This window comes from Gobio gobio (genome assembly GCF_949357685.1).
Source record: "Gobio gobio genome assembly, chromosome: 5".
Taxonomy (NCBI): domain Eukaryota; kingdom Metazoa; phylum Chordata; class Actinopteri; order Cypriniformes; family Gobionidae; genus Gobio; species Gobio gobio.
Window position 1 is genome coordinate 43,014,125 of NC_137101.1, and position 14,421 is coordinate 43,028,545.

The 14,421-nt window shown below is 40.9% G+C and overlaps 1 protein-coding gene across 1 annotated transcript in view; it reads left to right on the plus strand.

The window, feature by feature from the left end:
• The window catches only part of LOC307126546 (uncharacterized protein), a gene marked incomplete at its 5' end in the record, with an annotated part of 1,586,879 nt that overhangs the window by 1,521,501 nt on the left and 50,957 nt on the right, over window positions 1–14,421 (plus strand). The gene's annotated exons all lie outside the window — the stretch shown is intronic.

A 14,421-nucleotide genomic window follows, 5' to 3' on the forward strand; every position in this document is an offset into this window, starting at 1 on the left:
CTATGAAACTATTAATAACGGGGGCTGCCCTTTGAAATTAATAAGTCCAAGCTGTACCCGTTGGCTTGTGATTGCTGACTGCATTGACCGTATTGTGGACGGATGAGTAATGACAAGCAGCTCTGGGAATTTGACTTCACACAGTCTAGCATATTCCTCTCACCCCTGGATGCGGACATGGGTACCACATTTATGTACCAACTGGAGGAAAGTAGGTTAGCCCCCGACATGAAAGAGAGAATCGCATCGCGTTGTATGGATTTTCTGAAAAAACTTGTAAAGCAGTACCAATTGCGCTTACCTACTTCAATGGAAATGTTGCGCAAACTGGAGCACCTGTGCCCAAAATCTGTGATGTCCACCCTGAATAGGCCTGGAGTAAAGGACTTGCCAGCTGATCTTTTCTCATGCCCGATTGACACATTAGAATCGCAATGGAGGAATGTGGCATTAGCAGGCTTCTCTACTGATCAGGATATTGACAAGTTTTGGCTGGAAGTCGAAGCGTTTAAAGATGCAGGAGGAAACAAGTGTTTCCAGGAATTAGCGCAAGGTGCCATAAGACTTCTTGTTCTGCCGGTCTCCAATGCACATGTTGAGTGAGCATTTTCCTTGGTCTCGCTTTTGAAAGATGACACTAGAAATCGCATGGGACTGCCGCTACTCTCCAGCATCATGGATGTGCGTACTGGCCTGGCCAGAAATGGCTGGCCCTCTGCAACTTTCAAACCTCCCCGGCAGTTGCTGGAGAGATTTGACTCAACGATGTATTAATGACTCTTGTTGTGACTGTACAAAGTTTGTTCTATATTTCAAGAGACATTCTCTTCCGTTTTCAAGTTTTTTCTCTTCAGGGAATTTCAAGTGTACATGACTGTTGTGTATATTCACCCTAAAGCCAATACTAAAAATGCCAATGAAGTGTTGTTCTCCGTGTTACAATGACTTCAGTCCATCTCATCAGGCCAACAAGGCCCCATGATAACCCTTGTTATGGGTGATTTTAATCACAGTAACTGCAAAAAAACACTAAGCCACTTTAGTACATTACTTGTAATACTCATGGTGAATAAGACTCTCAACTTATGTTACGGATCCATAAGGGGGGGGGGGGGGGGTACAGATCCGTTGCTGACCCCCCACTTGTTTGTGAGGACATACAACCACGATTTCTGACTGCAATTGCAATAATGTTTGCAATGTTCTATGTCTTCAATCTTCAGTATCCAGAGGAGGCATGTGGCACATTGGAATTCATTCAAAGGTATTTTATCACCTTTTATAGTACCCTTTAAATTGGTTTATTATTTTATTTTATTGCTCCCTAATTTAGCAAATGTTTATTTAATCCAATATTTAAATTGATAAAAGGTACATTTTGTAAGTTTTCTCTTTTAAAGTGTGTGTGTGTGTGTGTGTGTGTGTGTCTGTCTGTCTGTCTGTGTGTGTGTGTGTGTGTGTGTGTGTGTGTGTGTGTGTGTGTGTGTGTGTGTGTGTGTGTGTGTGTGTGTGTGTGTGTGTGTGTGTGTGTGTGTGTGTGTGTGTGTGTGTGTGTGTGTGTGTGTTTTATTACCCGTAGACGATTCTTTGGGATAAACCCTGAAAGAGGTTCTAAGACCTGCAGAGGCAAGGTGGTTTCAAAGAAGACTGGAAAACTTGTCAGCAAGTCTGCCACTGTCAATCCCAAATTTGCTTCTCTCGTAAAGAACCTCATCGATTTCGCATGGAATTTCGTCTAGGTAACTAAACTTAAATGCCCACTGACACTCACATTTGTGCAGCTTCCTAAAAGAATCAACATAGATTAAAGGATTAGTTCATCCCAAAATGAAAATTTCCTGATAATTTCCTCACCCCAATGCCATCCAAGATGTTCATGTCTTTCTTTCTTCAGTGGAAAAGATATTAAGTTTTTTGAGGAAAACACATTTCAGGATGTTTCTCCACACAATGGACTTCAATGACAACCAGAATGTTGAAGGCCAAATCAATGCAGTTTTAAAGGACTTTAAAGTGCTTCAAATGGCTCTCCTCGATCCCAGCTGAGGAATAGGGTCTTATCTAGCGAATCCATCTGTCATTTTCTAAAATAAAAAAATAATTATATACTTATTAACCACAATTGTTCATATTGTGCTGGTCTCCGATGCACCAGGCATGACGTCCTCACATTGGAAAGGTCACGCGTCACATCATTAAACATCCAGGATACGCACACGAAATGACAATTTTAAACAATAAACAGACACAAAGACATAAATATGCCATTCAACATACAAAAAAATGTGAACGATCCTCCTTCTCCATGCTGGTAAACAATGGGGTGGCAATTACTTTTGACCTTTCCAACGTGATGACGTAATGCCTGGCACGTTGCAGACCAGCACAAGATGAACAATTGTGGTTAAAAAGTATATACATTTTTATTTTTCTTAGAAAATGACAGATCGATTCAGATCGATCCTTCACTAGCATCGTCGGCATCGGGAGTTAACGCAGTTTGAACAGCGGCTCACATTGATAAGGCTCCGGGTTTGTGTCTGTAACAGACAATCCACCCTCCTCCACTTCAGGTGAAGGTAGGAGAAAGGAGCACTCTGTATGCAAAGCTGGCGTCACTCCAGTCATTCTCCATCTTTACGACTCGCGAGTCAGACAGCTGTCAATCAATCAGTCACTGCGGGTCTCAGGTGCACGCCCTCCGCTCAGCCCTGCCCTCGGTTCGTCCCCTCTGTGTCCGCCGGGCTCTGCCCACTTTTCCAGCATTTTTTGAAAATTGCCAGTGGGTGGAGTTAAGCTCTGAGCAGGGGTTTAGTTACCCTTTAACTGCTCAGAACAAACAAGGGAATCATGAACAACTATTACAAAAACAAAACAAAAAAACATTTGTGGGTTATTAAGTAACACCAAGAAGTTAACTTACTGCAGCACTGTGAATGTTTAATGGGATGTGTTTAGTAAAGACATGAAAGATTGTAATCATTTGTGTGTTGTTAGCTTAAAGGTTGTTCACCCAAAATATTCTTTCATCATTACCTACCCTCATGTGATTCCATATATATATATAGCTTTTTTTTCCTTCAGAAAAACTCGATTTTTAGGAAACAAATCCATCTCTGAGTCCATATAATGTCATTGATTGGCTGTCGCATGTCTGACACACACACAAAAAAAAAAAAATAAATAGGCAATCGTGATGGTAATTCATATGACCCCAGTGGATAAATCAATGCTGAAGCCAAAGGATAGGTCTGTGCAATAAAATAAAGAAAACTGCTCGGGTTATGTATATAACCCTTGTTCCCTGAGAAGGGGAACGAGCACTGCATCGAGACGACACTTTGGGGATGATCCCTTAGCATCAGCGAATCTGAAACCAGAATGCCAACGTAACCATGACGGCATACCCGGAAGGTGCGCCGAGGTGTGGCATCGGGATGCAGTGCTCGTTCCCCTTCTCAGGGAACAAGGGTTATATACATAACCCGAGCAGTTCCCTTTCGAGGGAACTCGCACTGCATCGAGACGACACTTTGGGGAACGAATACCAACTAGGCCACACCGAAGGGTAGCGCCTGCCCTAGTGTGAAGCATCCTAGCACCAGGCGTTGTAGGGAGATCCAGGCTATAGAACCTGATAAATGTGTGTGGGGTAGCCCACCCGGCCGCCTCGCAGATATCCTACAAGGGGAACCCAGAAAGAAGGGCCACCGAAGAGGCCATGCCTCTGGTGGAATGAGCCCTCACGGCCACAGGTGAAGGCAAACTGCGCACCTGGTAGGCCATGGTAATTGCCTGGACAATCCAATTACTGATTGTCTGAGTAGACGCAGGCAATCCCTTCTTAGGTGAGCCAAAACACACCAACAGTTGTTGTGATCTCCTCCACTGTGCAGACTTCGCCAAATAAACTCTGAGCGCCCTAACCGGGCAGAGTAGGTAAAGTCTCCCCTCTTCCGCCGTCACGTGAGGCGGAGGATGGAATGCCTGCAGAACCAAAGACCTGACCACCCTTGATGGCACCTTAGGCACGTAGCCCGGCCTAGGGTGTAAGATGGCCTTTACTTTACTCTCGAGGCTGGCGTCGGGTGTTACACGGTTCCCGTTCTCAACCCCCTGAAGCGGCTGACCGGCTGGAAGTAGTTGGGAACGGTTCTCCGTGTGCGGACGCGCGAGCTGCCCAGCCGCAGGTCTTTCCAGAGGCGGCTGGTGCAGCATGCGTTCGCGGGAAATCGATGTGGCCCGAAGCGTCATAGACGGCGGGATTACCACATCCATTTCCCCAGAGTGCCACAGAAGAAACAACCTCGGTTGTTCCTCCGCGGGAGGGACCGCTCTTAGAAGCCCTGCCGCAGCTAGGACTTCTTCCCAGCAGCCTTCCGCGCCTGAAGGACGTTCCGTAGATCGCCCTTAGGAGCGGAAGACTGCTGCTGAGAGCATCGCCTCTGTTGCCAGGCTCCCGGGGGAGGGGCTCTAGATGCGACGCTCTCGTTTTGCACCTTTCGGTGCGAGGAGCTGGATGATGGCTGAGGCTAGGCTAGGGCCGCTAGGGCCAGCCTTCGCAGGTTTTGAGCGACGAGGGAGGTACTGGTGGAAGGCTGCTGACTGTTTCTTCGCCTCCTGGTGTCTGGAAACGACAGCGTTAACCGCGTCTCCAAACAGACCAGAAGGCGAAATCAGGGAGTCCAGGAGGAAGGATTTATCCCTCTCCTTTATCCCCTACAGATTCAGCCAAAGATGTCTCTCCACGGTCACCATTGAAGCCATGGAGCGGCCGATAGCACGGGCCGTCTCCTTGGTGACGCGGAGAGACAAATCTGCAGCCTTCCTTAGCTCCAGTATATCCTCCGGAGAGGGACCATCTCCCTCGTCTAGCTCTTTAAGGAGATCGGCCTGGTAGGCCTGCAGAATGGAGAGTGTGTGCAGGGAAATACCAGCCCGACCAGCCGCCATATAAGCCTTGCCCACCAATGATGAGGTGTCCCGACAGGGTTTGGTGGGCAAAACCGGAGCCTTAAGGGACGATGCAGAGTCGGGTGAAATCCGAATAATTTGCACCCGAGGCATCGCCCCATAGCCCGCCTCGCGTGCCCCCAGAACATTGGAATAATCCAACACTGGAGGATTTGAAACACGCGAGGAATAGGGCTTCTTCCAGGATCTGCACACCTCGGTGTGTAGATCCGGGAAAAAAGGCAGGCCCCGGCGAGGTGTTTGAACCCGGTGCGAGAGAAACCGGTCATCCAGCCTACTGGGTGGCTGGATTTCCAGAGCCTCTTGTGGCCAATTTATGTTTAATTTAGCCACAGCCCGGGTCAACACCTCGACCAGCTCCTCTTGGGCGGGTGGATGAAGCGATGAAACAATTCCTGCAACAATTCCGTGTTGGCTGTTTTTTGCCTCTTCCTACGTTTTTTCACCCATTGGTTCTCTTGATTATGTCCTCTCAGATCCAGACTTCCTCTAAGGCCAGCTCTTTCAAAAGCAGGTTTGGGATGTTTTGACAGTTTTTTGCCTCTATCAAGGATTTTTGATCCATTGGTTCTCAATGGTTTCCTCTCAGACCCAGACTTCCTCTCTGGCTTGGTTGCTGATGTGACATGTTGGCTGTTTTTAGTTTTAGTTTTTTGCCTCTTTGTAAGGTTTCTGTTTTTGCCTACTGGTTCCTCTAAAACAGTATTTAACGAAAGAAAGTCAGAGAAAATACATTTTAAAATGCAATGAATGTATTGTTAAAACCGGTTTTAAATAAATGGCAAACAATATACACCATAATCTATTTCTTTATTTTTTCCATTGAGTAAAAAGTCTGTTTGGAATGTCTGTATACATTATGGTACATATAGGGATGTTACAGTTTTTTTCAGTCGCTAACAAGCATTTGTCCAACCAGTTGTTACATTTTCAAAACTCTAAACACAATTAGCACAGCGTCAGTCTTTTGTGGCCATACCATTCACACATTTCATGTCGTTTTCACACAATATGCAGTCAATGAACACATTTCCATAATGCTTACATTTTCGTTAACAGACAAGCTATACCTTCCAACAAAATTATGGATTGTTTTTGTAGTATTTACGACTGTTAACACAACATCCCACAACAGCAAAAACAATATTCCAAACCTTAGATACAGTATAAAAACCTCTGCTTCTGCAATGATATCAGTTCAAAAACAATATATCTCAGCTGATAATAAACAAACCATTGAATAATTGACACAGAGCTGATTTATGTTGGGTAAATTGGGCCAACCACAGCTGATTCCAGTCTGGCTTAGACTCAGTGGCAGGGGTTATTTTTTCTATTACATTGACACTTATACAGTAAAAGGAGGACTTTTAGGAGTTATGTTTTTGGAAACAGAAAAAGAAAAACACTGTAATGTCTGGACGAGGAAGAGTAAGAGCAAGGGGCCCAGGGAGAAGAGCAGGCCCAGTGAGAGATGCAGTAAAAGGTGCAGGTGCAGTGAGAGGAGCAGGCCTAAGGAGTGGGCAAGGTAGAGGTGTAAGAATGCGTGGTGGTGGCATTCCAAGGGCTGCAAGAACAATAGTCAGTGATGAAATTTGTGACACTATCATTGACCATGTAATCAACCACGGTTTTTCACTAAGAGAGGCTGGTGAAAGAGTGCAGCCCAATTTGAGGCGGTCAACGGTTGCCTCCATTATACGCATCTTTCAACAAACCAACAGATAAGTATTGCATTTTACATGGATTGTTTCTATTCTCACTTGACATGTCAATAAGGTCATACAGTAATGCATATGTCGATTTCTTTTTGTCCCTCTAAAGAATGCAATGTCTTTAACCCTCTTGGGGAAGAGGAAAGCTCCTCAATGATTATCAAGAGCTTGCCATTGTAGAAATGGTTGTTGCAAATAATGCAATAAAACTGCATGAAATTCAAACTAGAATTGTGGAGGACCATAAGATATTTGACAATATCGATAGCATTAGCCTCACGACCATTATGCGGACCCCATCCCCCCCATATGTTTCATGGATATTTTGTTCACTGTAAGCAATACTGTAAAACTTTTTCTGTTCTATCATACCGTGTTTCTACTGTACCTCATGTAGTAAACAGTAAAGGGAAAAACATGATTTGCTTTTTACTGGAATGCTTTTGAATATGAACATTACTGTACATGTGGACATACAGTTCCCAACCAAGAAATGTTGTGTAAAAACGGTGGATTGCATGTTTTACATGCAAATACCTGTAAAACTGAAACATAAAAGTCTATGCAGTTTTTGTAATGTCAACAATAGCCAGTATTTTGAAACCTGGTGTACTTTGATTGACTGCATGTACCTTCTGAAGTGAAAACAAGTGTTATTCTTTGACAGAATAATTTCATTTTGAGTCAGGTTTCCAGTGTTTTGGTAAAGTTAGTGTGTGCAAAGAAAGATGTGTTCTATTTTGAAATGAAGAGTTAGTATATGTTTAACAAAATGTGTTTTTGATAAGAAAATTATCCATTTAGCCAATTGTGTTTTGTAGGTGTGAGTCTGTGTTAAGAGTTTAGAAAAAGTATCTGAAGTATGGGTAAGCGCCTGTTAGCGATTGAAAAAAACTGTAATAGATATCAGACAATATAGTATATAGAAAACTGTATTTATATATATTTTATACTGTAGAATTATAGCTGGAACCATTGCTGCCAGTACTTTGTGAAATTACAGAACAGCCATAAAAATTAAAAACTGTAGAATTACGGTAAAAGACTGGAACCACAGCTGCCAGTACTTTACTGTGAAATTACAGTATTATTGAAACCATAAAATTACGGTAAATGTCTGGATCCACAGCTGCCAGTACCTTACTGTGAAATTACAGCATTATTGAAACCGTAAAATTACGGTAAAGGGCTGGAACTACAGCTGCCAGTACTTTACTGTGAAATTACAGCATTGTTGAAACCTTAAAATTGCGGTAAAGGGCTGGAACCACAGCTGCTAGTACTTTACTGTAAATATACGGGTGAATTTTTTACAGTTTAGGATGCATGGAAATAAGGGCAAAATGCCTAAGCATGCCTTGGATGTAAATGACATTGAGAGAGTTGAAACATTTATCCACAATTATGCGGAAGAAAATGCAGTGCTGCTTCCTGACAGAAATTCCAGGATACAAAAGGGACGACCTAAAGCTACTGCCCTCTTCTGTTAGTAAAGTTGCCATCCACAAACTGTATAGTGACTCTTGTGAGACCAGTGGTCATCGAACCGTGAGTGAATGCACACTTTATCGTCTCTGGCAGCAGTATGTGCCAAACGTGTTGCCCATGAAACCAATGTTAGATCTATGCTGGACCTGTCAAAAGAACAGTGGTTTATTGGTAAAGGCCTCAAATAAAGACTTGGGGGAGAAAACAGAAGCACTAGCAAAAGCAGAGGAACATCTGTGACAGGCCAAAACAGAACGTTCATTCTACAACAGCAAGGTCCAGGAGTGCCGCAGAGTTTTAGCTGAGAATGGTGTTGCTGGAGCCTGGGAACAGTGTACCAAATTCATCAAATGATTTTGATGTATTTTTTCTTCCCAAAATTTCCATAATTTTAATTAGTAATTTAAAGATTAAATGCATGGATATTCTTGAAGTGACAACTGTGATTGAATTATAAAAGTTAGTATGTTACTGAAAGCTATTGAAAGTACTAGGCCATACAGTAACATTATTTACACTATACTACACTATACAATTAGTAAAGATATTAATTGGCTATTTAAAAAATTGCCTGCAAACTTATGATGGCTTCCTTCTCTACTACTAAGCACTAACATAAAGCAGTTATCTGTTTTGGATTAAAATTTTTACAGGAAACATAGTGCATTAACAAATTGAGTAAACATTTGCACATTGTTTTCCAGGTTCATTACAGCTTTGACTTTGCTCAACAGCTGCATTATCCCCATGACCCCATGCAGCCAGGACCCATCTTCTTCAAGACGCCACGCAAGTGTGCTGTGTTCGGCGTTGTAACAGAAGGGCTTCCGCAGATGGTGGTCTTTCTTCTAGATGAGGCAACCATTACTGGCAAAGGGGCCAACTGTGTGATCAGTCTCCTGAACTACTTTTTTGAGAACTATGGCGTGCACTTGCACTTACATGCAGACAATTGCTCAGGGCAAAATAAAAACAATGCACTGCTTCAATACCTTCTTTGGCGGGTTATAACAGGCAAGCTTCAAAGAATTACGCTTTCCTTCACGGTAGCTGGTCACACAAAGTTTGCTCCTGACGCTATGTTTGGCCTGCGCAAGTACAGGAATTCAAAGGTGGACTGCTTAGCTGATATTGAGAATGTTGTGCGCCAGGCTTCTCCAAATGGTGTGCTGATTCCCCAACTTTGTGGTGATGAGATGGGCAATGTTATTGTCCCCATGTATGGCTGGAATTCTTACCTGTCAGAGTTTTTCAGAAAGCTGCCATAAATCAAGCCACTACATCACATTGAATGCAGACTGGATGGAAGTGTAATGTGCAAGACCCTTTCACAGTCAGAGCCAGTCATATACAATCTGGTAAAATGTGTGACCCAGATGAAGTGCCTTGTGAGAATCCTGCCACGCTGGTACCAGAAGGACTTAGCAACGAGTGGAAAGTGTACCTCTTCAAGGAGATTTGTGAATTTGTGGCAGAAAGATGTAGAGATCTGGTATGCCCTAATCCAACAATGCAGAGCAAGGTTCCGAGTGATGAAAATAACAACGTTGTCCATGCGGAGGTGCTGACCCCTGCTCATCCCCACACCCAAGGTGTTGGAAGACCAAAAAAGAACCCACGTGGTCTCGCCAAAAGAATTAAACTGGCTTAGAACATTCAGTACGTTTACATGGACAACAATACTCCGATATTAATCTGATTAAGATCATACTCTAATTAAGAAACTACCATGTAAACAGCGATTTCTAATTACCTTAATCCGGTTAAAGCCATACTCGAATTAAACAAAAATCGAATTAAGACATGTGGAGTATGCCTATTTTAGTCGCATTATCAAAGTGCATTGTAGACATGTACACACCTTAATCTAAATATTAATGTCGTGTACAAGTTTTCGCCGCATTTTGTGACAGGACACACACACACACACACACACCAGGCAAGTGCAGAGGAGGGCTTTGGGGGCTCGAGCCCCTGCCCTTTTTAAAAATGTATCAAAAGTGCCCCTCTCAACAATCATCAATAATATTGTGAGAAATAAAACAGAATTTGAATTATAATTAATATAACGTATACAAAACAGTAACAAAACGCTCAAATGTCCCGTTTATCTTTTACGTATCTGTCAGTCTGAAATGTCGTTGCTATGGTGCGTGTCTTGCTTGACTGTTCATTCTGACACTGCCTCCTCTATATATATTTTTTTTCTTTGTGTTGTAATAATTCTGCTCATTGTAAAAGTAAAATACAATAAGTTTGTATCTGTAATCCCAGATTCATAATTGTCTGCTTACAACAGCGGTCGGAACCTCTAGGCTCGCGAGTAGGGGTGTAACGATTCATCTACTACATCGATGTATCGATTTATTTTCTTATGATCTAACTACATCGATCTGTGCTCGGCAAGTTGGCCTTCCGGACGACATATATCGATCTAACATCGTTTTAAAAGGTAATCAATCGATTGTATCGATCATAGAAAATAACGCATTGGATTTAAGCACGTCAGACTTTATATGGATGTTTTTTCTTAGCACTTTTAATGATAAAGGCGTTAAACGTTACTCGATTCAGTCTGCCTATCTGTGACATCATCGCAACGCACCAGCAGCAGCGCTCATTGAAATGAATGGGATTGTGTCACTTTGTCGCTGCGTGTCGCTGGCGGTGTGAACGGGGCTTGAGAAAACAAAACATAGCATGGCAGAGGAGAAGCCAACGAGCGAGAAATTATCAAGCCACCAAGAGAAAGAGCTACCTGTACTTTCAACCCTTGCTTATTACCTGTGCCAGTGTGCCAGCAGAGCGAGTTTGTAGTACTGCTGGCGACATAGTGAACGCACAGAGAAGTGTTCTGCGGATATCACGCACAGATATCATGTTGATATTGTTGAAAAAGAAATCTGTAGAGTCATTGAAGAGTAGTTGGTACATTTTATCTTTTGTTAAATATTGTTTGTTTATTAAACTGAGAGTAGTAGCAGGTTCAGCCAGTTTATTCAACCTGAAGAAATGTTGGTTGCACTTTATTTTTGATATTAATATTGTATTTGTATTATTTTAATGTTGAAAAACAACAGCAAAAGTAGCAGGTAAACCTACTATTAATTAAATCTGAAGAGAAGTTAGTTGCACTTTATTTTTGATATTAATATTGTAATATTATTATGTTGGATAACAAAAGCAGAAGTAGCAGGTTAACCTACTGTTGAAATGTTGGTTGCACTTACTGTGCTTTTATTGAAAATGTATTGAATATTGAAAATGAGAGCAGAAAAGGTTAACTTCCTGTTAATTCAACCTAAACTGTTGGTTGCACTTTATTCAAATAAAATTTGAATGCATTTGCCATTAATTGTTGTTTACTTGTTTGTTTATATCCATAATTAATTGATATACCGGATTCCCTTACAAGAAACAACAGGAATCTAGGAAACTTCACCTGCACTGAGCAGTATCCAGATATTTATTTCAGTCACACAATTTTTGGCTAAAAAGTTACTGAATCGATTTCAAGTCACTGAATCGTTTCGGATCGTATCGTTCTAAATGAACCAATATCGTCCTTGAATCGTATCGACAACCTCAAATCGTGATATGAATCGTATCGTTGTTAAAACGAATCGTTACACCCCTACTCGCGAGTCATATTCAGTGATGGTCTGTGGCTCGACGGCAGAAAAAAACAATCCAAACAATCACGATTTTGAAACTTTAATTTTCATCATTAATCAAAGCTATTATTCGAAATGTAGGCTGTCAAGAAGGAGGCAAGATGGGCAGTGTCTCTTCAAAAAAACTGAAAGACACAATATATAATATTACAAATATAAAACAACGTGTGTATATATATATATATATATATATATATATATAAAATACAGAACATAGCTCGATTAATAGTACGTCATTACGTCCCCATGCCACGCTACGCTGTCCGACGTCCAATCATAGCGCGACTTTCATGGGTCTATTAAAATCAATGGGCTCAGGCAAACCACTGTAACTTTACCTGCGGGTGTTGCCTTTGGACATTGTTATTTGTTTTTTTAAAGTAACACTGTTCAACGGCGACACCCGCAGGTAAAATTACAGCGGGTTGCCTGAGCCCAATTTAATAAACTATTTGCTTATTATTTCACTTTTGACTTAGCCTAGTCAAAAAGGCTAAATGCTTTCTGAAGCTTAGAGCTGAATTGACTCATCGTGATTCAGTCCAGATGCTACAGTGGTCACCTGCCATTCAAATAATAAGCCCTGGTTTAATGCAGAATTGAAAAATAATTTAAAGAAAAAAAGGGTTGTTTTTAAAAGTGGTGATAAAGTTGGTTATGGAAGGAAGTAAGAGCAACTATTGCGAAGGTAAAACATAATTACAAAGAAAAAATAGAATGTACATTTTTAAATTCCAATCTAAGGGCGGTGTGGGATGGAATGAAATAATGACAGGTTTACAGGAAAGTAATAGGACTATGGTGTCTTTAAAGGGATAGTTCACCCAAAAATGAAAATGTTATGTTTATCTGCTTACCCCCCAGGATATAGGTATAGATATAGGTAACTTTGTTTCTTCAGTAGAACACAAATTAAGATTTTTTACTTTAGTTAAACTACGCCAGATCGTGTACAGACCACATGCACCGGAAGTGATCCCGCGCTCAAGGCTGTTGGATATAGTGGTGTATCAAAGGTTAAAATTTTTTTTATATAAATACTGTTCGGTTTCTCGCACAAACTGATTGTTTCGTGTCTTAAGACATCAATGTCTCATCACGAGCCACAGGGTTTAATTTGGATTTGTCTCTGCATGTTTTTTTTACTCATAGATTTTTTTACAATTCACATGCATTATACGACTGACAGACTGCAACGGGTTGGAGTTAAACATATTAATTTGTGTTCTACTGAAGAAACAAAGTCACCTAAATCTTGGATGCCCTGGGGGTAAGCAGATAAACATAAAATGTTCATTTTTGGGTGAACTATCCCTTTAAATGGGTATACTTCTAACGTATGTTTAGCTAATAAACTAAGCAAATTTTATTTGAGATTTAATGTGGATGATGATAATGCAAATTCACAAAGTAATACAGTGTTTAATATTGATGCTCTTACAGTGGCTAGTTTTTTTTTTTTTTTTACTAGATAAAAGTAAATAAATGCCCTGGACCAGATAACATTAGTGACAAGGTGTTGAAAGCATGCAGTTCACCATTAAGTAGCATTTCTCTTAAAATGCTAATTGTCCCACAAATTTGGAAACGTCACAGTTGTTCCAGTGGCAAAATGTAAGACCCCAAAGGTTTTAAATGATTTCAGACCAGTAGCCCTCACCTCTCTTTGAAAATTGTGAGAGGGGAAATATTGAAGCATGTAGAAGACCAGTTAGATTCCTTTCAGTTTGCATATAGGGCAGGAAGGGGTGTTGAAGATTTTGTGGATGAGTATAGATATCTGGGTACAGTGATTGATAATAAATTAAACTTTGATGCTAACACTGATGCCATTTGTAAAAAGGTTCAACAACTTTTTTTTTCTTAAGGAAAATTATTTATTTTAAGGTATGTAAAGTGTTAATGACACTGTTTTACCGGAGTTTTATTGAATCTGTGCAATTGTATGGTTTGATTGTATTAACTTGTCTGGAAGAAACAGAATGACTAAGTTGATTAAGACTGCATCCAAGGTTATTGGAGTTCCAAATGCCAATGCAATAATTAATTGTCTCAATAATCTCATCCATTATATAGAGAGTTTGTTGTACTTCCATCAGGCCGTAGATTTAGAGCAATTAGGTGGAAAACAAGGAGGTTCAATAACTATTTTATATAAACTGCTATTTCTATGTTAAATCACCAGTAATCATGATCATTCTAGATATAGAAACAATATTTTTTTACTTTTTACCATGTAGTGAGGTGCCATGAGGGGTTTTACCTGTGGTGATCTAAATAGAGTACTCATTAATTTAAATAAGAATAGAGTTCTAACACAGAGATCAAATATTTAAACTCAAAACAACATTTTGTGTCCAATTATTTCCAAGATGTAGTTTTGGTATTGAGGTCAAAGTTAATTTGCTTTGCATTCTCTATAGGTGATGGTCATGAAGGAGTGACTCAGCAGATTTGAAGTGTTTCCCCCTATTGCCGCAACTTACTTTTTGCATGTTCTGCAGACAGGGTGACCATCCTCGATTTAAGTTTCCCTCAGGACTTTTGTAAAAGCCAAAATATGACCACAC